General features: G+C 38.9%; 1 long non-coding RNA gene across 1 annotated transcript in view; it reads right to left on the bottom strand.

Moving 5' to 3' along the window:
- Positions 1 to 25,264, bottom strand: part of LOC144380990 (uncharacterized) — a 165,818-nt gene that overhangs the window by 35,700 nt on the left and 104,854 nt on the right. The window lies entirely within an intron of this gene.

Here is a 25,264-nt window from a genome sequence, read left to right as displayed (position 1 = left end):
AGCATTCTGGCATGGTATCCTGAAAGAAAAATAAAGTGAAACAGTAAATCCTATCTTGAAGCAAGAGCCTGTCTCACGACACCAACCCGACATACAAAGTGAAGCCAGTGGGACATTCAAACAGAAAACGGAGAAAAGAATTTTTCCACAGAGCGGCTACAACTGAAACATGGTGTCCACACCCTGCGGGTGAAAGGTAAGTTAGAGGGGAAGAGTTTTAGCCAAGACCTGGAATTTTCTAGAATACGGTCATTATTTTCCAAAATGAAAACACTGCTTCCTAGTCATGTGATCCTCACCCATGGCAAACTATTTAACTTCCCTTCACTTCAGTTGCTTACTCTATAAATGAGGACAATAATAATACTTATTTCATAATCAGGTTGTCATAAGGATCAAATGAATAAATATTTGTAAGGTATTTAGTATCCAGCACATAGAGCACACTAAAAAGTGTTTGCCATTCCCAAAGGTCTTGGACATAGGAATCCCAGGAAGCCTGGTTATTCACAATAAAGAGAAACACTCATCATATGAGCTAACCGTGTGGCATGGCACTCCACAGAGCATTACCATACATTACATATGTGTACATATATCACACATATATAATATATATATTATTGGTCCTATTTTATTAGGAAGTAAAGGGCTCTTCCCAAGATCATGTGGCTAATGGATGCCACCTGTAAATAATAGCAGCTGGGTGGGTGTTTTTCTAAAAAATTAAATAATAATAATAAAAATTTTTTAATAAATAAATAAATAAATCTTTTCTTTGTCTTTGAGCTTACTTTTAATTTGGTGTCTTATCCAAATTACCCACTTTTTTCTCCTCTTTACTTCTCAAAGGCACTGCAAGAACCAGGCAGGTTGAGGGGAAAAAAGATAAAATATAAATTTGAACGTGCCGAGTTTTAGCATCTGACTTTGGCAGAGTCACAAGACCATAACCAAACTGTTTGGGCACTTTTCTAAATTACTTTAAGCAACATAAATAGTTCCATCTTCTTCTCTGTCAGTCATCTTTCCACTCCAGCGTAATTACAAGGTGTTCTCCTAAGGATATCAGTTTTTAAAATAATTTATGCAACTGTGTACAGCTCAACTATGAGTTTAAATGAAAATTTTGATAAATGCAAGTAATTGATGTTAATTTACATATTCCCCAGCAATTATCTCCGATGTAAATGGTCTGAGGTTCTCTGCTGCATCTTAAATAATCAGAGATGACAGTGTCCACATAGAACTCATTAAAAGGTCACTTCAGGACAGAGACAGAAATCTAGGTAGAGCCTAAGAAAAGTGTCAGCAAAGGCCCAGGTAATCCAAAGAATTCCATTATGATGAGCAAATGTGCAAAAGGTCTGGGCAACTCATTTTCATAAAAATGAGGTAAGGAACTATTCTTTATTTGTAAGTATCAATGAATCCCTAATATGTGCCAGTTGCTGTACAAAGCACTGCAGACTCTGTGGGGAGAAAGCAGAGACCTGGGCGTATTCCACTCAAGTGTGTAATAATGGCATTAGATCTAGTCTGGAGAGGCAAGGAGAGTGTCTGTACAAGGGAGGACTGTGCTGAGCTGTGAAATGAGATTTTGCAAAAGCTGGAAGGAGCAATATTCAAAGAACTCGCAGTAAAAGGGATGGAAAGTAGATGGAGAGGAAAGACCAAGGGGAAAGCTAAGGATAGACGAGGCTGGGCAGATAGCAGGGATTAGAGCAGTCATGGCCCAGCAAGTCAAAATAATGCATTTTTTTTTTCTCCAAGAGCACTGGGGGGTTTTAATCAAGAGCAGGAGGTAGGGATTGGCTAGGGTAACACTAAGCTTTTGGAAAGTTTGTTTTGGTGTAGACACACTGAACAGGTTATTGCAGTAGCATAAGTGAGAGATGATGAGAACTCGGGACAGAATGGATGAAATTGAGAGAGTAGGTTACACATGAGAGGTAAAATTGACAGCACTGGGACTGGATGTAGATCTATTTAATGATGTGTCTCTCGTGCTAAAAAACAGTGCCTGGGACATAAGAACACTTAATATTTGTGGAATAAATGTTGAAGGAGCATATACAAGGATAAGGGAAATGAGGTGTCAAGGATGATTCCCAAGATTCTAGATGGCATATCTTAGATGAATGGCAATGCCGTGCAGAGACAGAACACCTGAGAAGGCTAGGCTCAGGGAAGAGTTCATGGGTTTAGTGTTAATCACACTGATTTTGAGATGTCTGTAACTCATGCAAGAGAGAGGTCAAGAAAGCAGAGAGAGTGGATAACCTGGAGCCAGGAGGAGAGGTCTTACCTACAGATATAGCTTTCTAAGTCACTTATTTATAGGAAGTGACTGAAGCCTTAAGTATAAATGCTTCCACCCTGGGAGAGACTAGAGAGTGACCACAGAAGAACATCATGGAGAAGCCTGCAGAGCAGGTGCAAAGAATATGATGGAAGGCAGACTAAGAGACTGTTTCAAGAGGAAAGCAGTGACCAACGTCATTGAATGCAGTTCAAAAATCATACATCTTAAAACCAGAACACATTCTTCGGGTTTAGCAACAGACCACTCCTTAGCAAGTTTAGAAAGAGCTGGCTCAGCAGAGTGATGGACCAGGAGCCACATTAAATTGCGTAATTGGGTGAGTGCTAAGTGAGGAAATGGAAGCATTGTATAGAGCTAATGGGAGAGAAAAATAGTATGGTGGCTGGACAGGAATGAGGGAGCATTCAGATGGCCAGGATATAGAACAACAAAAAGCAGTCAGCTGACAAGAAGTTTGGCTATAGAGTAGAGAGATAACGAAATGTGAAAGTTTCCTGAGAAAAGTCAACTCTGCATAATGACAGTGTTAGTAATGCCCTCAGCAGAAGATTTTAGCAGATTTATCAAAATTTTAGAAGCGGACAGAATGACCAAAAAGCACCTACCTAGAAAACTGCCAAAAGCAACCTATCCTGAGAAACGCTTGCATCGGATTATACATTTCCTGACATCTCAGGAGAAAATCATCCTTTGAAGTTCCCTAAAATTGTTCTACTAAGGTGGAAAAAATACCTTAAACTTATAGACCATTTCCATATGCTTTTTATATGGGTGGAGATGAAGAAAGGGTAATAAGAATAGCTATTAAAAATCGCACCCATGGATAATAAGTCCAACACTCCAAATATAGGGGGAAATCAAGTAATTGGGAGCTGGGGGATACAGTGCCTTTGGATAAATTTATTTGATCTAGTGCCCTTTGTACCACACCATCCACCCTGAGTTAAGATACATATTTTAAAAATGTAATTGCTAAAGCAATTGCTGTACATATGACTGCTCTTAGTGGGAACAGGAGAAGACACTGGAACAGATATTCTGGTCGGAAGAGGACACCATTATTTCCCGCCATTTTTCTCTTGATAGTTCAGATCCATGGATGGATGCATGGATCGGTGTACAAAGAGATGGATCCAGAGATAAGAGTTTCTGCATTTGTACAAGAACTCGATGTCTTTTTTTGCAATTAGCAAATGGTAAGGAACATTGTACAAAAAGTAATTCAACCTTCCAAGCTGCCTAAATCCATGGGAGACACCACTCCACTCTGTATAGCAAGTAAATGTGCTAGAGCCTTTCCCATTGGATCGGTCCATGATGTAGCACTAACGTGTTCTACTTACACAGGGATAAACACTCTGATTTCTTTGGTTTCTCCTCTTATGCCAATGTGTTGATGGCAAAATTTGGGTTTAATTTTAGGGATAGGAGGAAAGTTCTCAAATGTCCAGAGGAAGCCTTCTGTTATAGCCAGGTTTAACAAAGAATCCTGCAGTGGCAGATTAGACATGTGGGCCCAAGAAGTATTTGCCTTTGTAATTGTCCATCATGTGTCCATCTTCTTCAGAACCTCTTAAAGAGAGTGGCTTTGCCAGGACAGAATTTGGGCATTTCTGGATCCCTTGGGCTAATACCAATGAGTTTCCGTTGATCGCATAAAAACCAAGCATTTGCTAAGATTTTAAATTAGAGTTTTAAATATTTTAATGATAAAAAGGAAGTGAAATATGTCCAAGTCCCAGAAATTGAGTGTCAGCAGAATGAGGAAATGGATCTAGAATTATTATCTCCTTCAATGAATTAGTTCAAAGGAAAGAAGCTGTAAACTAAAAGTTCCTTGATCATGAAAAATGTAACTGCTATATAATATATCCCAAAACTTACTGCTCTGTCTCCTGTCCTTTGAACTAATTACAAGAAAATCAAGGGCAGCAGGTCTGGGGGTTGATTCTAAAGTCATTTCATGGTAATTTAAAGTAATTGGGATTTTTTTTTTATGATGGTTGCTGGAAAGAAGAATATATAGCTTTGCTATTCCTTGTGACAGTTCTTTGAATTACACCTCCAGAATGAGAACTATGAGACACGGCTGTTAATTTATAGCAATATACCCATTCGCCCTCCTGGGTTGGCATTACAAATGAGCAAAGTCAAAAACAGGCTGTGGATAAAATGAGAAGGGCCTATGAGTGCTCTTACCCAGCCCAGCCTAATTTCTACCCCAGTGCACATCTAAACACAATTCTAATACAGCCCTCTGCAGCCGGTCTGTATCTTGGAGCCGAATGGCAACTCATCTGGAATCCTGAGCGCTAAGTGAAATGCTTAAAACATGCAAGAATCCTAATTAGTCAAGGATCAGGACAAAAAATAAATAAATAAATAAATAAATAAGTGTTCTATTAATAATTAGGCAAAATTGAAGCATGATGACAAACGCTCTGACTGCCTGTCTCTGAGAAGCTTGCTGGGGGTAAAACTTGTCAGTTACTGCCTCCTTAGCACAAATTGCATTTGATCTCGGGAAGGGCTCTTCAGAGCAAAAGTGTATAAAGATGTTTTCGGTCTATCCTCTTCCCTTCAGTGTCCCTGCTGTGTGGGCCCCACCATAATTAGACTCTGGCTTTTAGGGGGATGTCTTGAGTGTTCAATTAGGTCTCCTTTCTTCCTAGCAGTCCTGTTTCAATATGAATGAACACAAAGCCAATTATCTTTTAGAAGCATGCATTTGAGTTGCATTGACAAGCTTTGTACGTGGTTGACAACTATCACCATGGGACACAGCCCTTCATTCAGCTGTAGGGGAGAGAAAAAAAAACTAATGGCCTAAATTTCTGTTTGAATCCAATGAAAATCATGATGCTTGTCCCCATCTCAACAGAGTGATGGACCAAAGGCTTGTTCTTCCAAGTGGGCGCCGCAGGCTAGCTGAGCCAGAATCTGGGTGATTTGTATGTACCTTAAAGCTTGAGACACATGGATCTACCACCACCCAAATATCTGCAGTAGTATACAATGTTTAGGAAGAAGGAAAAGAAAAACAAAAAAAGAAAGAAATGGTGGCTTGTTTTGTGTCCTCACCCAAATGTGAATGTAAAGTGTAGAGTTCTAGCAATATTAAAAGAAATCAGCCAGAATGCAACTGGTAGGATATCCATCAGTGAGGCTCATGAGGCCTTCCAACCTCCTCCCATTCTAAGAAAATGGCAGGGCTGCGTTTCCTTGTACTTATTAAACGTGGGCATGGCTGGGTGACTTGCTTTGGCCGATGCAGCATGAGTGGGAGAGGACTTGGGCCACTTCCATGTGGGAAGCATTTAGAAACTGGTACACCATTCCCCAGGCTTTCCCTTCCACTGCCAAAGTTTGGGGAAGCACGTGGGGATGTGGAGATGCTCTAAAAGAAAGAAAGAAAAAGAGACAGAAACAGAAAAGGAGACATGCTGCCTTTTTTGGGGGTGGGAGGGGTCCTCCTCACAAAAAACAGTGAACATAGAGTTTTAGCAGTATTCAAAGAAATAAGTCTGAACCTATCTCCACCAACACATGGAGGATAGCTGCCCCAGAGAGATGCCTTGACCAGCAGAGGATTTTATGGGAGGAAAAAAAAAAAAAAAAAAACAAGCCTCTGAGATGTCGGGGTTTTATTACCGTGGCATAACCTCCTCCCTCCTAACGCATACAACTGGTGACATAGAATTGAAATGAGATAGAAAAAAGTAATCAGAGCCCCCTGGCAAGGGAGGGCTGCAGAGCTAAGAGCTACAGTCCAGCGCCCCTCAAAGGCATCCATGCCAGGGTAAGTGGGGAGTGCCTCGAGACCTTCCATGTTGGCACTGCACAGTTGCATAATGCAACATCATATTTTGAGCGACCGCCTATAGAAAGGAGAAAGTAGTCCTTTCTTGGTTAAGACGAGAATGAAGCGGCTCTAATAGAATTCTGAACCTCCTCTTTCTTCCTAAAAATACCCAAATATACTGCTTTGTATTGATGGCAGGCTTTACCCATCTGTTTCTGAGGTGCTTAGAAGTGTCTATAGGTTTTGGATAAAGCAAGCACATCACTGGAGCTATTCGTTTCCTAAAAACACATGAATATGCCTGGATAACAAGAGTACAGCTACACTAGCTTTCACTGATTACGCTTTATCCACCACACATTCACTTCTAGCAGAGACAGAAGAAGACTTGCAACTCATCCTTGCTTTTCAAAGCACGAAATGGCACTGTTCATGAGACTGAAATGTCTGATGGTCTCACTGGACTCTCTCTGGGCTCAGAGAACATAATCTCATCTAGAAAATTCCTGCTACCAAGCACAGGAAGACCACTCTAGGTACCCCGGCCAAAGGTCTACTGACATCATATGGGAACAATTTTAAAATGCTGAATGAAATGCTGTACTTGTACTCATGTCTAACTATTCATAGCTGGAAGACCCCATACTCCACAATTAAGACACCTCTGCAGAAACACACAAGGACCCATCAGATATCTGCTCCATCAGGCAATGCCAGAAGAGGGAGAAATGTTGATATAAGAGAAATAATGATATAAGAAGAAGATAAAGTAAAGAAAGCCATTATTAAACTGAACTCTGCCATGAATTTGAGTAGATCTGAACATAGATCGTGTCATGCTCATGTGTGATGAAATGTAATGGAAACTTTAAGACATCAAGACATGGTTATTTGATCCAAGTCTTGTGTTGAAATTTTCCCTGAGTAATACAACAGAAAAATATTAAACACAGATCAAGGAAATTTGTTTTAGGTGTGATAATGATAAAGCAATTATACTATTAAAGACAAGACCTTGTCTTCTAAAGATATGCTGAAACATTTTTAAATGAAATGATTATGGAGGCTAGCCTCTGCGTCATCAGTATCTGTGTAGAGGTGGGGTGAAGTGAGGGTCTATACAGATAAAACATGACGGAACAGCCATGATCACTGCTGAGGCTGGCTGATGGGTATCTCAGATTCCCACGCCATGCTCTCTACTACTGTGAATATTTGATAATTTCCATTATAAAGAGAAAAAAAAGATTAAAAAACAAACAAACCAAGGCTTATGAATTATTAATTCCTTGACATGCCAAGCCCTTGACCAACAAATCATAGTGGGTCAGCAAGGGAAACATGTGCACAAGCGAGCCTGGTCTCCCCATTACTTTCCCTGCCTGCCCTGCACACAGGGTTGTTACTGATTAAATTTAATCAACTACACTAATTTACATTTGATGGCTGGACCTTTCTGGGACTTTTCAAAGGAATAGCTATTGATGGAGGAAAAAAAAAAAGAATTTTTCTACTGAGCATTTCAAGCTTGTTCCTCCAAGCTGTGACACCCCAAGTGCCCTTCTCCTGTGCTCCAACAGCAAGACTGGTTCTCAATTTGGTCACGTCTTTTTTTCATCTTTTTTTCTTTTCTTTAATTCCAGATGAGTCATCCTCTCCTTCTTTAAATTTCATTGGCATGTATTACACGTCTAATTTTCTCAACTTGCTCATATTTATCCAAATTTCCTTGGGCTTCCAAAGTGAATTAGATATACTTCAAGTTCTGTCTTAATCATGCATCTCTTTGAAAAATAAAATTTCATGGGTCTGTGGAAGATTTTCTCTTCCTCTCTCACAGGAGTTTAGAGAATAGCTAATGGTAGGGAGGACGATGTTCTTTAAAACATCATAAACCTGAAATAACCAGAAGATTCCAAAATAGTTTACAGACTAGAATTTGACCAATTTTGAGCTCAGAAATCCACATCAAGGGATATCTGTAAGATGATGTTCTGCCTTCATTTTTTTAATTTTATAATTTTTTTAAGATTTTATTTATTTTAGAGAGAGGGCACAAGCAGGGGGAGGAGCAAAGGGAGAGGGAGAGAGAATCTCAAGCAGACTGCCTGCTGAGCGCAGAGCCCAATGCAGGGCTTGATCTCACAACCCTGAGAACATGACCTGAGTCAAAATCAAGAGTCAGACGCTTAACTGACTGAGACACCCAGATACCCCTGCCTTCATTTTTTTAAAAGGAATAGAATGGAAAAATTATTTGGATACAGAAATCAATAATAATTAAGAAAAGAAAATTAGTGGTAGGAATTGTTTAACAAGAACCAACCAAGCTGGTGTCTCCCATCAGGTAAAATTCATAGCTAAATATTTAAAATAATTAATTTATACATAGACAGAGTCATCAAAAAAGAATTTCCTCACTTCCCAGGGAAGTCTGCAACATTTTCCAACCTCCTAAAAGATCATCTGCATACAAGTATAAATTGGTACAACCACTTTAGAAAACACCTTGCGATATCTTCTAAAGCTACAAATATGGATATCTAAATTGCCAACCAATTCTACTCCTAACTATGTGCCCAACAGAAAGAAATACATTTATTCACCAGAACCCATGTCCTAGAATGTTCATAGTAGTACTTTCATAATAGCCCTAAGCTGGAAACCATCCAAATAGCCATAATCAGTCAAAGAAATAAATAAATGGTGGGACATTCATAGCCTCAAGAGCAGAATCCTCTGGGTATAAATCATTCATCTCACTGTTATCAATCTCACTGTTTTCAGTAAACAATGCTGACAAGCTGGTACAAACCTCCCCAAATTCTGACCCACAATGACAAAGCAATACCCTTCATGTTTCATGCCTTTCCCAGGGAGTCAGTGCTGCTGAGGTACATTTTTTAATCCATTAGGACATTCTAGGTCTGCTGGAATTGACCCTGAGATGATACTACATTAGCCCATTTTAAGCCCATCCTTTATTGGCTCCTGAAATGAATATGAATATCACTGGAGATAATCTAAGTGTTAACGTATTATTTCCAGGAAACCCTGGGTAACTTACAAATCTGTAAACCATGAATAGCAATGTATTAAGTCACTGACAACCCTGGAAAATTTAGCAATATTTGCTTCTGAATGCCCGAGCAGAAAAGATCCTGAAGCAACAGGCATGGGATTCCATGAGAAGGTATGAAAGTTCTGGACATGGGGTGGATGCAACAGTCTACACTACATGCTGGGGAGAGTGACCCTGACCCACAGTTACAGGATGTGTACTCCAGAGGCCTGCAGGTGCAGTCCCTACTCCTGGCTTTTGTTAAGCAACTCTGAGCTTGTGTACTTATCTGTTCTTCATGCAAAATCAATCTTCACAATATCATCTAATCTCTTAAATATATGTGTATGCAATATATATACATACATCCTTAATTATATACATATTATAGGCACATGCATCATATGTCACTACCTAGAACTTTCACTCTCCAAGTCACTCAAAACTATGCCAATCTTCTGAAGGACTCATTTAAATGGTCCACAAGGAATTAGGAAAAATTTCTTATTTCTCAACTATTTGTGTAAATATTGGAAAGAGAGATATAATATATCTCCTATTTTTCTTATTATCATAACACTTATTTCATCATTTTTTTGGTCAAAATGAACGTGACTTTAAGTAATTTTAAAGTAATATATGTTCATTATTAAACACACATGGAGAATATGAAGACGTTTAAAAAGTAAGTCATTCTAGTGTAAGAGGGCCAAATTCATTCGTTGTAATTTGTTTTCTGCCAAAATGCCACTGAAACCAGAGTAAAGGGGATTTATTTTAAAGATGTCAACCCTTTACCTCTATGGTTAGGTTTATTCCGAGGTATCTTATGGTTTTTGTTGCTATTGTAAATGGAATCAATTCTCTCATTTCTCTTTCTACAGTTGCATTGTTAGTGTATAAGAAAGCAACCGATTTCTGTGCATTGATTTTTTTATCCTGCCACATTACTGAATTGCTGTATGAGTTCTAGTAATTTGCAGGTGGAGTCTTTGGGTTTTCCACATAAACTATCACGTCATCTGCGAAGAGAGAGAGTTTGACTTCTTCTTTGCCAATTTGAATACCTTTTATTTCTTTTTGTCGTCTGATTGCTCTGGCTAGGACTTCTAGTACTATGTTGAACAACAGTGGTGAGAGTGGGCATCCTTGACGTGTTCCTGACCTTAAGGGAAAGGCTTTCATCTTTTCCCCATTGAGGATGATATTCGCTGTGGGTTTTTCATAGATGGATTTTATGAACTTGAGGAATGTTCCCTCTATCCCTATACTCTGAAGAGTTTTAATCAGGAAAGGATGCTGTATTTGGTCAAAGGCTTTTTCTGCATCAATTGAGAGGACCATATGGTTCTTCTCTCTCCTCTTATTAATGTGTTCTATCACATTGATTGATTTGTGAATGTTGAACCACCCCTGCATCCCGGGGATAAATCCCACTTGGTCATGATGGATGATCCTTTTAATGTGTTGTTGGATCTTATTAGCTAGGATTTTGTTGAGGATTTTGGAATCCACATTCATCAGGGATATGGGTCTGAAATTCTCCTTTCAACAGATGAATGGATAAAGAAGATGTGGTCCATATATACAATGGAATACTACTCAGCTATCAGAAAGGATGAATACCCAACTTTTACATCAACATACATGGGACTGGAGGAGATTATGCTAAGTGAAATAAGTCAAGCAGAGAAAGTCAATTATCATATGGTTTCACTTATTTGTGGAACATAAGGAATAGCATGGAGGACATTAGGAGAAGGAAGGGAAAAATGAAGGGGGTGGAATCGGAGGGGGAGACAAACCATGAGAGACTATGGACTCCAAGAAACAAACTGAGGGTTTTAGAGGGGAGGGGGGTGGGGGGATGGGTTAGCCCAGTGATGGGTATTAAGGAGGGCATGTATTGAATGGAACACTGGGTGTTATATGCAAACAATGAATCATGGACCACTACATCAAAAACTAATGATGTAATGTATGGTAATTAGCATAACATAATAAAATAAAATTAAAAATTAATAAAATTAATAAAAAAAAGGAGGGCATGTATTGCATGGAGCACTGGGCATTATATGAAAACAATGAATCATGGATCACTACATCAAAAACTAATGATGTATTGTATGGTGACTAACATAATATAATAAAATTAAATTAAATTAAAAAAAAAAAAGATGTCAACCCTTAAGGAGAGGGCAGTAATGAAGCACTACGTGCTGCCCAGGACGTGGATGTGTAGTAACTGATTTAGAAGACAGAAGGAAGCTAAATTCCTTACCAATAGAGGAAAAGTTTATGAAATAACCTTATTTAAAAATCACAGAATCCTTACAAACTCAGAGTCTGGCGTCTCTTGGTACCTCCAGAAATAGGGGAGAATTGGGGAAAAGGGCTAATTATTAAATTATTGAAGAACTGTTGGAACACTGAGATTGGTGTTCCAACTGTTGATTGGTGTTCCAACTGTTGACTGGTAATCAAACCCTGTAAGCCATGTTGCTGGGAAACATCTCTCATCTCAGCAGAAATCTGTGGATTTCATCTCCGAGGCTCTCTGGCTGGAGGGATATCACACACAGTTGAGAGCCTAAGTACCTATCTTTAATTTTAAACTGTGTTTCTATATTCATTCCCAATTCTGAGAGCAAAAAATACAACTTCACTTCTAGAATTCCAGCAACCAGGCTTTTATCCTTCAAGCAGGAGACTAGAAGATTCCATCCTTAGAAAAATCTGCCCAGCCCCAAAAGAAACACCTAGAGATGGTGTCATTAGAAAGTGCCCCTACCCTACAAATAGCCCACCCAACTTACCCTACAATTAGGCATAATATCAACAAGCCACACAAATTGGGGGAGGGGGGAATATCTTCATCATTAGTAAAAGTCCTAGATAATCAGAAAAAGCTCTAACCTAGATCATAGAGTCCAAAAAATTTAGATAAAGAGTGACTTTGAGGAGAAGACAATCTTAAATAATAACTTTCATGAACCTTTTCAAAGAGATGAAAGAAGATATTGTAACACAAACTGGACACATAAAAAAGAGCATTTAGAGTACAAAAAAAGAGCTTATGAGAATTAAAACACATGATGGCAGAAATGAAAACCCCAATGCAAGCACTAATAGGTCAAGAAGAGGAAACTTTCCCAGAAAGTAGAACAAAAGAACAAGAAATGGAAAATAGCTATGAAAAGATAAGAGAAATAGTTCCTCAAATACAGCATCCAAATAATTAGAATTTCCAAAGAAAACAGAGAATGTGGAAAGGAAGAAATTACCAACAAAAGCATTCTACATGAACTGCCAGATTGAAATGGGTCAGTGAGTGCCCAGTGCAGTGGGTCAAAAACCACTTGTATCAGGACATAACTTGGTTTTTCAGAATATTGGTGACAAAGAGAAAATTCTATGTATTTCTGGCAGAGTGAGGGAGAATGGGGAAGAACACATCACATTGATAGTAGAAGGAATCCGATGGCTTTGGACATCTCAGTAGCAATCCTGAAAGCAAAAAGACAGTAGTGAAGAAATGTCTCAAAATTCTGAAGGATAATGATATCCAAAATAGAATTCTATAGCCAGCTAAATTATCCATCAGTGTGGAGATAAGACAAAGACATTTTCAGACTTGAAATGTCTTTTTAACATGCATAGCCCTCTGCCCCTTTCTCAAAATCTGCTAGGGAATCTGTGTTAACAACAACAAAAAGGAATAAACAAACAAAAGGACATTAGTATCAGGAAATAGGGGATCCGACCCAGGAGACAGGCAAAGAAACAAAAGGAATCCTCAAGACAGGAAGGAGAGATCCCAGGGTTGCTGCTGTGCCCAGGGGTATATGGCTTCCAGTCCTGGCTGGAGTAGTGTCACTCAAAAGATGACATTCACAAGTTCTAGTCTCACAATCCTAGGTACCTGATGATAAAACACCTGGACATGGGTTGCATGGATTATCTGTATGCCTTGCTTGTCTTGATTTATGTGCTGATGAAACTCCTGTTCTTCTCTAAAGACACTGCACCCTGAAGCAGGCAAGTTCACTCACTTCACCCCACAGATAAACCTGAGACTTGAAAAGCAGACCATGGTACCCTTAAAGAAGAAAACATGAAGCACTCTACCTCCTCTGAGTACATTTCTTCGGGGTATTCTATATTAGTCGTGCTAGATACCCTGCTTAGTGGTGTGAGCCCCATTTTCCCAGGACTCAAAGAATCTTGTAGACTGACTTTTCTGAGAAAGGATTCTTGGAAATTATAAAGATGCCTGAAGCCAATGAATCAGAGACTGTTCATGTTATCTTCTCCCGGGAGTCTTCATCTAAAGGTAACAGATTTGTACGTGCGCTCAGTTTTCCCAGACCAAGCAATATATTGTTTAGATAAAATACATAGAAAGCAAATCATCTTTTAAAGCAAGGAAATGAGGGGCGCCTGGGTGGCTCAGTTGGTTAAGCGACTGCCTTCAGCTCAGGTCATGATCCTGGAGTCCCTGGATCGAGTCCCGCATCAGGCTCCCTGCTCGGCAGGGAGTCTGCTTCTCCCTCTGACCCTCCCCCCTCTCATGTGCTCTCTCTCATTCTCTCTCAAATAAATAAATAAAAAATCTTTTAAAAAAATAAAAAATAAAAAATAAAGCAAGGAAATGAGTCAGGCAAAAGACAGAGAGTGGTTACCTGGAAAAGAGGAGGCAGGGTGAGAGCAGATGCATTTGGAGAGGGACAGATTGGTGGCCTGCGTGGGAGTCTTTTTGTAATTTTATACATATATAAAATGTGTATATATGTATATGGTGTATGTACATACAGATATGTGTATTCTACTTTTACATCTAGATTTTACAATAAAAAATAGAAAAAAGAAGTGACAATAATTTTAATATAATCCCACAGATATAATCCCTTTTATCACAACAGTGTTTCTGTGGGGGTCTGTGTGTGTTTTATGCGACATCTTCAAGTGTTTTCATTTTATTTTGTTATTTTCTTCACTAAACATACTGAAGACATTTTCCCAAGTCAAAATGCATCCATCTCCTTTAATGCATTATATGAACATTCCATAATTTATTCAACTATTCTCAGTAGGCCATCTTAAAATTCTTCTCATCCTGAAATGGAAACAAGCCTATCTGTCCCTTTCCCTCTGCTCAGAAATGCAGTAACAACCAAAAAGATAAGACCATAAAGCTTCAAGAACTCGCTGGAAGGCAGCATTCTGGAGATGGCTCTGTTCCATTAACTGAGAGAGATGCCTGTTAGTATTACTTTTTAATCACAATTTTATGTCCACACATTTCAATATTCCACTGTTTTTAGGTTAACAGTACTGAGGTTATAGAACCGCAACAATAAACACAATAATTAATCTTCTCGGAAGAATATAAAAATCTCTCATGGTTACTTGAATTTTTTTGATATGCAAACAGCACGAAACACATGCATAAAAAAGTTTGAGACCACCACTCTCACTTTATAGCCCCACGATCACGCCCTCACAAGGTCAGGAACGACAGTACTTTGGTCCATCTCCTTCCACACACTTCTCTATGAAATTTCTCCCTTAAAGAAGAGAAACCACCTGCAGTGCAGACTGTTCCACAGAGCCTCTCTGGAGGCTTCTCAGCATCAGAGTTAATAAGAAACCTGATGTCCGCTGACAGGACTGCGGAAACAAAGGGACTGCATAATAATCTTGTCTTTACAAGTGCTGCAATGCTTCTTCCCTCTCCTTTATACATCCATCTACCCAAATCACTAGGCAACTGTGCACTTTTCAGTTAACAGATCCACAGGGCCCAATTCCTTTGACAGAGGCCATTTGAATTCATTCTGGAAATCTTTTATAGGCAAGCCCCTTAAACCAACTCTGACTCCAGCATCCTGGGAACCAAGTCTCTTCCCAGCCTATATACAGAAGTGGCGACCACCGCTCACTCCCATGCCTATAGGCTGGCTTCCAACCAGTCTCTCCAGAAACCCAGATACCTCTAGCTGACCTCCAGGGTCTGTTACAAAGCACAGCATTCACTAGAAGACATCAATCGGCACTTTTTGCCAAAGCAGCACAATGCCCTTCTTGAAGACTTGTTAAACAGGGACTAAGAAAACACTTGAAGCCCAGAATCAAGTCCATAACCCCAGCTCGAACCTCTGCCCACACCAGACCCTCTCTAGTTCCCACCACTTCCTCCTCCCCCACCTTTCCTGTAGTTTACTAAAAGGGGTTAATGACTTACAAGAAGTGGAAAATCAAACAGACCTCAAAATCTTGCCAAATGACAAGAGAATCAAGCTAGATCGAAGATTCCCGAACATCAATCAGGATCACACATGCAGTGATCACGGTACAGTTATACACATTTCTTCTCTTTATAGGTCGAGCGGAAAGGAAGTACCACAAGCTGATGTGGGTGAGGGCCAGGCTTTTCAAGGTTACCGCTGAAATCCTCACTCATTTGATGTTTGGAAACTATGCATAATGAGCAGAAATTGTCACCAAACCTCCCTACTCTGCAATTTGGTGAACAAAAAACTTACACATTTTTAAACAAGAACATAAAATACAATTTTCTAAAGTTAAACACAATTAACCATTTTAAAGAGAGTCATCCATTTAAAAATAAAAATTGGAAATGCAGGGGCATATATGAGTCTTTATTCATTTGTCACGGTTTCCACCCTGTGCCATTTTATTTTCTACTACTACCATAATCGGATTGTGTTTTCCTAGTATTTTATCATGATTTCTATGAATAGATTATTAATTATTTCTATTGCTGCCTTAGATTTATTGAATGTCACCAAAGTAATATCCTCTGGTACCACGTGAAATATGAAGCTATTAACAAATAATCAAGTGAGAAAGGAGTTTAAATTTCTTTTCTGTAGAAGTTCCTCTATTTCAGGGTATTATTTCCAGTGATCAATAGAACACAGCTTTGCCATCATTCAGTGCAAGTGAATACACTGTATTGTTCACTCGTGGCTGGCCATTCTCAGTTTTGTTTTCAAATTGGAAAATTTTAATTTCCAGTTTATTTATTCAAGAAATATTGCCAAAACATGTCTTCTATATTTAAAAAAATGAAAAAAACAAAAACAAAATATTTCTCAGAACCGTTACTATCAGATCTGTTTGAATTACATTCCAGCTCTCTCAAAGAGAGTCGAAAGAGGCTTCTCTCTTCTACAACCAGGAGCTCTCTGAGAACAGGAATCCTGTTTTGGTCATTACCAGCACCTGGCACAGCTCTTGGCACATGGTAAGCAGCTAATAACCGTGTGATAAATGAGTAAAATTATATAAATGAATGAATTACCATTCAACATATCACTGGCACTAACAATATAACCTTTATATATTCCAACCAGAAATGAATAGGTTTCTGATAGAGTGTGGGTGTTCAAGTCAATGTAATATTTTTTTGAATCTCCACTGTATTTATTCACTCCTGTGTTTGTTTCTTTGTTATAAAACGAATGTGTTCTCCAACCCTACTTTAGCGGTCATTGTCTTCTATATAGCATAGAATAATTTACAGCCTTAGCAAAACAACCTCTATGTTTTCCTTTTGCCGTGACTGAAAGTGTGACTCCAGAAGACTCCAGAAAAGCTTGGTAACCTGCCTCGATACCACAGAGGAATTTCAGGGGAACGTTAGCCCATACTTTCCACAGTGTCTCAGAGACCAGGAAGAATAGAGAACTCCCCAAGCACATACTGGAAGGGACCTGTCACTCTGGAATCTCAAAGTCATTTTGGCTGCCACCCATGATGTAAATGTCATCAGTCAGGTTAGCGGTGAGACAGGGAAGTAAGTGAAGGATATGGTGACGTTATGCACAGAGTATCTGGAAGGGAAGAGGAACTCCTAGCTCCTAGAACTTTGGGGGTTTAGGATTAAGGAAGTCTTCCCAGACATGGTGACCCTGAGTTGGGCCCAGAAATCCAAGAGCAAGGTGAAAGTCAGGTGGGGGAGGACACTTTAAAGGCTCAGGGTCAAGGGAAAGCCTGGCGCATCTGGACAAGGGGAGCCCCTCAGTGGAGAGGTGAGGGGGGGAGAAAGTGACGGTGCCTGTGGCCAGGTCCACACGTGGAAGGCTGTGCCCAGGACACCAAAGAGCACAGATGATCCTGCAGGTGAAATGGATCAGTGAGGGAATCTAAGAGAATGTTAGGCTCAATTTACATCTGAGGATGAAAATTATGTGAAGAAAATAGCGGCAAGGGCCAGACTGTGGGCAGAGAAGCTAGCTCAGGAAGTTACTACAGTTACATAGACAATAAATTCTGAGGTCCTTACCAAATGTCCACTGCTAATATATAGTGCATTCTAAAAAAAATTTTTTTGCCTTTTATTTGCAGCACGTCCCTCTATGTCTACCATCACTTGCTTGGGAGGGTTCACTTAGATATCTGACCAAGTATACCTACTGCACCACGGAACGTCCACTTTCTAGGATATCTACACACCTAAAAATCCTCATTAGCCAATCAAGGGGATATATATGTACATACACAGAATCAAGTTTCAAGTCTAAGTAAGTCTCAACTTCAAAAACGGCACACCAACCACTGTGAGGTTTGTTTATTTACAACAGTCTCACTATCATCCATCCCAAACTTTATTTCAGGGCAGACACAATGCATAATTAGAGAGCACTGTGCACCATTTGAGGTGAAAATATGAAATGGTAAGTGTGTTTCGCTCTTTCTAGCAGTAGCAGATATTACTGATTTTATAATTGTCCCAAATGACCACTGGCGATAAGAAAGTTCAATGTATACTTTTTCAGAAAAATGAAAAGAAATTTATTTTCGGTAAAAACTGTTGAATCATTTACTTGATTCCTGAACAAATCTAGACATTAAATTATACCACAGGCTATTTAATAAGGTGATTAGCATAGCACTGCTACGTGCATTGCTTGCTAATACAGGAAGATGTTTTACACATCAAATGAAATGATAAAAAGCCAAACAGTGAATATTATAAGACACTCCTTCTATTCAGTATATAAATTTCTCACTATACAGAAAATAAAATACTGTAATTATATCAAACAACCAGCGAGAATTATAACCACAAAGACTTTATAGCATAGTTTGCCAACTGCTATACAGCACCCAGGAAACCCTGGGTCAAAAAATAAGACTGAAAACTGGTGTCTGAAATGTTTGTATTATGCCTTTCACTTAGGCAGGTTTTAAAAATTCTTTTTTAGTATTTTTTAAGCAATTGTACTTTAAAAAAAAGGGGGGGGGAGGCAGTTCTTTTTCATTCTGTCCAGAAAAAGGAAGATCCCACTTTCTGCCATTTCGTGCAATCTCAGTGAAAATGGAGGTTTATTCTCCAATAGCACATAGGTTAGCTGCATTTTCACTCAAAAAAATAAAAAATATGTAACTTTTTAATAGAGTTATCCAACAAGTTAATGGAGGTCAAACTGAACAATGGTCACTATGTCTAAAGCAGAAATAATAACTACTATCCTGAAATACAAGGACCTGGGTATTGTTTTTCTTTTTTCTTAGAGATATTATAATGATCTTTGATATTATTCTGTTTATAAAATACAAAATAGAGAGAAGAGAGCAATAGAGGACAAGAAAGATGAAGAGCTGGAAAGTCACTGACACTTTCGAGTTATGCCATCTGAGTTAAAACTGACCAACACTTCAGATATCCTAAATACAGAATAGTACTTACAGAGTAAGGTAATAATTTTCTCAGGTAATCAATGTGGATAAAGGGAAGTAACTTATAACTTCCATAAGTTCTACATGAAGTTAAAAAAGAGAGGGTCAGGGTCGCTTGGGTCGCTCAGTAGGTTAAGCGTCCAACTCTTGGTTTCAGCTCAGATCATGATCTCAGTGTCATGAGATCAAGCCCTGCATCAGGCTCCATGCTCAGGGTGGACTCTGCTTGAGGTTCTCTCCCTCCCTCTACCTCTGTCCCTCCCCTCGCTCACCCATGCATGCTCTCTCTCTCTCTCTAAAATAAATAAATAAATATTTTTTTAAAAAAAAGAGAGAGGGACAGGGAATTAAAAAAAAAAAGTAGCAGGGTGCCTGGGTGGCACAGTCATGAAATAAAGCCCCACATCAGGCTCCGCACTCAGTGTGGAATCTGCTTGGGATTCTCTCTCTTTCTCCCTCTGCTCCTACCACTCATGCTCTCTCTCTCTAAAATAAATAAAGAAATCACTTTAAAAATAACATAAAATATAAAGAGATAAAGAATGGAAAAGATATAGGCACCCTTATGCTTATCACATTATTTACAATAGTTGATATATGCAAACAACACAAATGTCCATCTATAGATGAATGGATAAAGAAGACACGATATCTACCTATCTATAATCTATCTATCCATCTATCTATACATAGTGTGTATGTGTGTGCATATATATACACACACAGTGAAATATTACTCAGCCTTAAAAAAAGAATGCAATCCAGGGGTGCCTGGGTGGCTCAGTACATTCAGTGTGTGACTCCTGAGTTCAGCTCAGGTCATGCTCTCCAGGGGTCATGAGATCAAGCCCCACATCAGGCTCCACATTCAGCTCGTGGAGTCTCCTTAAGAGTATTTCCCCCTCTGCTCCTCTCCCTGCTCTTTCTCTCTCTCTCTCTCTCTCTAAAATAAATAAATGAATGAAATCTTAAAAAAAAAAAAGAAAAAAAAGAATGCAATCTTGCCATTTGCAACAACATGGATGGACATAGAGGTTATTAGGCTAAGTTAAATAAATCAGACAGAGAAAGACAAATCCTGTGTGATTTCACTTACATGTGGAATCTAAAAAACAAAAACGAATGAACAAAAAGTAGAAACAGACCCATAAGTACAGAGAAACAGCTGATGGTTGCCAGAGGGCAGGGGGTTGGGGGATGGGCAAACTGGGTGAAGGGGGGTGGGAGGTACAGGCTTCCAGTTATGGAAAGAATAAGTCACAGGAATAAAAGGCCCAGCACAGGGAGTAGAGCCAGTGATATTGTAACAGCGTTGCATGGTGACAGATGGTAGCTGCACTTCCTGGTGAGCACAGGGTAAGTAGAGTCCTATTAAATCACTGTGTTGTACACCTGAAACTAATATAACACTGTGTCAACTGTACTTCAATTAAAAGAGAGAGAGAAAAAAAATGGGGGGAGGTGGGGAGAAGACGAAAGGGAGGGAGACCAGAAGGAAAACAGCACATTATGTGATGAAGAAAGGAAGAAAAGTAAATCAAAGGCAGAAAATCGAGTTTCAAGCATCACTTTCTTCCATACAAAGCTCAACATGGAAGTAGAAATGTCTGCTATTGGTTGTCTCTTCCAAGACATAGAGAGAGGCCACTAAACAAGACAAGAACCATTCAGCCTTACCTGCATTCTTCTAAGGTTGTTTAAAATAGGAAAAAAATATATAAAACATTGTTTAGAAACAAATTACAAGTCATTACAAATAAGATGAAAAATACACTAAAATATGCTTCTGCACATAAATTACCATCACACGTGTTACAGGACAAAAACATGTCACACTGAGGGAGTATCAATTCATCCTTTCTCCATTTAATATTTTCAAGAACATATAATTAGGTATCTTAAAACGCAAATAAAGCAGCTCCGGCAATTATTTCAAACACAGCATGATTTTTTTTATGAATCAATTATTCAAGAAGCCCTTTACCAATCAACATAAAATAATAAATAATATTTCAAAAATTACATTACAATGTTCTGAACTGGAATACGTTCCAACAAGTTGGCAAGAGTCTGCTTTGCAATCTGCTCTTCATCTCTCTAAAATATAAATTGCTCCTGCATAAACAATATTTCAGTAACTGACAAAGTTGGCAGCTAAGCTGAAGACAGCAGGGATATTAGCAACCATGACTGAAAGCAAAATTGGGGGCTGCAGAGAGAGGACAAAGTATACATTCGAATTTAAGGAATAGCTGTTGCATTTCACAGATCCCTTTCAAAAATGTGGGATGACATATTGAGGTCACCATTGATTAAAAAGAGGTATCTACAAGAGCGCCTTTCACCTCCTCTGAAATCTTAAAAAAAAGAAAATCTCTTGGAGATGTGCTGGCGTACCCTTTCCTGCTATGGGCACACCGAGGGTGCCTCTGGCTACTTTCCTCCCAACTGGGTTTGCCCACTGGATGGTGTGGCTAATTAGAGAAGGCGGCTGAAGGCACAGCCCGACTACTTGTCATGCCAGTGTGAAGCCTCAGCACTCCACCAGAGCAGAGCAGGAAAACCAAGCTGGTAATACCTAGACAGACAACGCTGAGTTTCACTGTGAGTTTTCCTCACCAATTTCCTCTAAACTCTATTTACCAGGACAGCCTATGGAATATCATCCTTCAGTTAATTCCATAAGAAAGCCTAACCTAAAAATACCAAAGACAAACATATTACATTTCCTGAGCTGCTTTCTCAAAACTTTCTGCTCAGAAATTTTTATTCAGTACTTGCTCTTGCAAAAGAAGATGGTCTACTTATTAAATGCAAGAGTGAAACACAGTAAGATTTCCCCCATCTCCTAAAGGAAAGCACTTCAAAAAGTTGGTAGAAATTTTAGTTCTCTACTATCTGACTTAAAAGGAAATGTTCAGCTTCAGTCTGTGTGGAGAGACTACTTGCTGTCCCTCACTCCTTCCTGGTACTAATAATCCCTGAGTTTAACTGGGAATATGGCACCCAGTCAGACGTCCCCAGCTTCTCCTGCAGTTAAGTGCACCCTTGGGATTCCAGTCTGTCTTCTGAGATGTAATGGAAGGTATGAGCACAACTTCCAGAAGCTTGCCTTCTCCTTCCCTTCACATCTCCCTCCTTTTCATCCCTTTGAAAGAACAGCCAATTCAGACAGAGTGACCTTATCAACTGGTTTACATAAGACACTCCTATTTGCTCCTATTGCTCGAAGGTCTTATGGTCACCATAATCGGAGAGCATGAGATGGAAACCGTATTAAGAGGGACTGAGTTACAAAACTGAACTTTTGGCCTCTGTTAGAGCAACTGAAAGGGCAGACTATAAAAGCAACAGAAAAAATCAGAAATCCTTGTTAAATTTCAGAACAAGAAACAATTATTTCCTTCAAGGTATCTAAAAGCTAAATGTTTAAACAAATGATTTTTGCTTATTTATTTTTTTTATGAAAGCATAGTTGACATTCAACATGATATTACTTTCAAGTGTATAACATAGTGATTCAGCAATTCTAAACATCACGCAGTGCTCACCATGATAAGCGCAGTTACCATCAGTCACCATATAAAGTTATTATAGTATTATTGACTATATTCTCTATGCTGTACTTCTCATCCCAATGATTTATGTATTTTATAACTAGAAGTTTGTACCTCTTAATTCCCTAATTAAGGCAGAATTTTTTTTCAATGTTTGGAAAGTCAAAAAAAAAAAAAAAAAAAAAAAGCCAGGGGGTAAAGGTGGTCAAAAAAGAAAAACCAGTAGTTATTGTCTGGTGAAATCTAAGAAGGCTTCATGGAAGAGGTAATATTTAACCTGGGCCTTGTATAAATACATATGAATAGTCTTCCAAAAGGCAGCAGAAAGATTCTAGGTAAAGAGATTAGCATGAACAAAGATAGAAAGGTAGCAATGTGAAGGACATTGTCAAGAAATGAAATAGTACAGTGTCAAGCGGGTAGGAGGCAAGAAAAGGTCCAAAAAGTGTTTTCATTGGGACCCAGTTTTGAAGAGATCTGGATGCTATAACCTTTGAGAAGTTTGGTGTTTACTTGGCAGGAAGTATAAAGCCACTGAAGTTTTCCCTGAACCTTCCCTGGGGAAGACAGAATGAATTCAAGAGGTACTGTTGTGTTCACATCCATAGGACATATGCCCAATTAGATGTGGTGAATGAGGGTAAATAAGTAATGATGCAAGGTGGGATATTTTCTAAATAACTAATGCTTGTCTCCACCTCCATATTCTGTTACCTCTTAGTCCTCTCTTATCCCCATCCCCTCTTTGCTAGATTTTTCCCTTCTTCTAAATTTCAAAAGCCAGGGCCTTGAACACATTCAAATCTTGGGGAAGACACATGAACAGATTTAGAAGAAATGAGAAGAGAAAAAGTCAGCCTACAGCCTTCCCGTACATTTCTATCACACCAAGATTCCCCTAAGGCTGGGACAAGAGGGGGTCAGAGAATTATTCATCAGAACCAAGACACTCATTGGCTCCTGAGAAATGGGACCTGCATTGTGACTGTCCTCAGAAACCATAAGAAATTTTGTGGGAACTGGGAAGAGAGGGACCAGGGGCCCCTACCCTAAGCAGAAAAATTCAGGAAATCCTGGAAAAATAGCAATGTGGCATTCCAGAACTAACCAGACCTTAGTCAACTAGAGGAGTTCATCAGATCACAACATGATGAGAGCTGATGGCTCTTGTATGTCCAAGAGTGCAGAGAAGTAGCAGAGAGAAGCAATGAGCGGCAATATCAAATCACTATAGATTGTCTCTGAAATCTCAAGCCCGGGAGACTTGCAAAAATGCTACTACCAACTAGGTAACACAGGTAGAGAAGGAGAAAATTACTAGCCTAGCACAGTTTGGGTTTTTTTTTTTTTAATTCTGCCTCATTTAATTAATGATGAGAATCACTGCCTTAAGCATTTACTCTTCTTAATTTCTTTATTTCTTCAATGGAAGAGTATTGATTAGATTTTCTCACGGACATTTTCTCTGAGTCAAGTTAAATGGGGAAAAAAGTGAATTAAATGATTTAATAAATTAAAATCTCAGAATTGAATTGCAAGTTATAGTGAACCCTAAAATTAAGTTAAAATGAGAGCAAATGAAATGAAATAGAAAATAGGATTAAAAATTATCCTTGTAAACTAAATGTCTACTTTTAATTAAATGTCTTCTGTTGAGTTTAATTACCAATATTGCAACAATGTGATTTCATAATCTCAATATAATATTTTAACAACATAAGCATTAAAGCTTATGAACTAGCATGGGTTCTGACCATCATTTACAATATCATTTTATGGCAAATCCACTCCAGGTGCCAAACCAGCCTACCAAGTAATTTTGAGGAAACTGAAGAGGAAAATGGAATTGGGGTGGAGGGAGAGGAAGGAGGGGTTCAAGGAAGAGGGGGAAGGGGAGGAGGAGTAAAAAGAAAACAGGAGAAAAGAAAAAAATAGGAATAGACCCCTACCATCTGAATGTGACTTATAATAAGGACAACTAAACTCAAAATTATGTCCTAATTCTCTCCTGTTTTAATGTATGCTGCCCCAGGCAGTGAGTGCCCTCAGTTTAGCAATGTCCTGCACCCTCCCAATGAAGTAAGAGAAAGAGAAGAGTTGGCAGAGAGGAAGGTAAGAGAGGACCCCCCCAACTGCCCCCACCCCCCAAACATCACACTGGTTGGGTCCCTCTGGACCTGAGAGAGGGAGGTGAGGTGGAAACCGGAAATTTCTAACACATCTATATGCAGAGAGAGCAGCCCTGGGGGGATTTTCCTTGTGATTTCCTTATTTTCATAATCCAAGGAAACACTCTACCCATTCCCACCAAGACGGTCATTATCAGGGTGACGGTGCATTCAGTCTTCACAGGTAAAAATGTAACATTTTAAACCTTGAGCTCTTAAAAAGAGCCAAAATTAAAAGTGAAATCCATTGATTTCAAGTGCTTTACAATTGCTGGCCCTCAATAAAGACTAATGTGCAATTAAAGGAACTGTTCTTTTCCTTTTTCTTTTTCAGAGGGCTGAAAATTTTTAAGTATCACTCTCAGGAATTCTAATACCAAGTAAGTATATTTACATCAGAATTAAAATCTGGTTTATAGTTATTTTGTTTCAAAAATTTACCCCTTTTCTTTCTTAATAGGCTATGTAATTTACTTTTAGTCAGCTTAGGAACATACTTTTAAATAAAGTGAGAGGTATTGCCAGAAGCAGGAAATAAGGTATTTACTCTGTTTTAATTGGGGCTATTTTGCACTGCATTCAAGTTCAATTCTACTAATGTTCCCTATAAATAATACCAAGACAGATATTTTACTTTTGTTA

The sequence above is a fragment of the Halichoerus grypus genome, chromosome 2 (genome assembly GCF_964656455.1).
Source record: "Halichoerus grypus chromosome 2, mHalGry1.hap1.1, whole genome shotgun sequence".
NCBI classification, from domain to species: Eukaryota; Metazoa; Chordata; class Mammalia; order Carnivora; family Phocidae; genus Halichoerus; species Halichoerus grypus.
The sequence above is the reverse complement of the archived record's forward strand: the minus strand, read 5'-3'. Positions and strand labels throughout refer to the sequence as shown.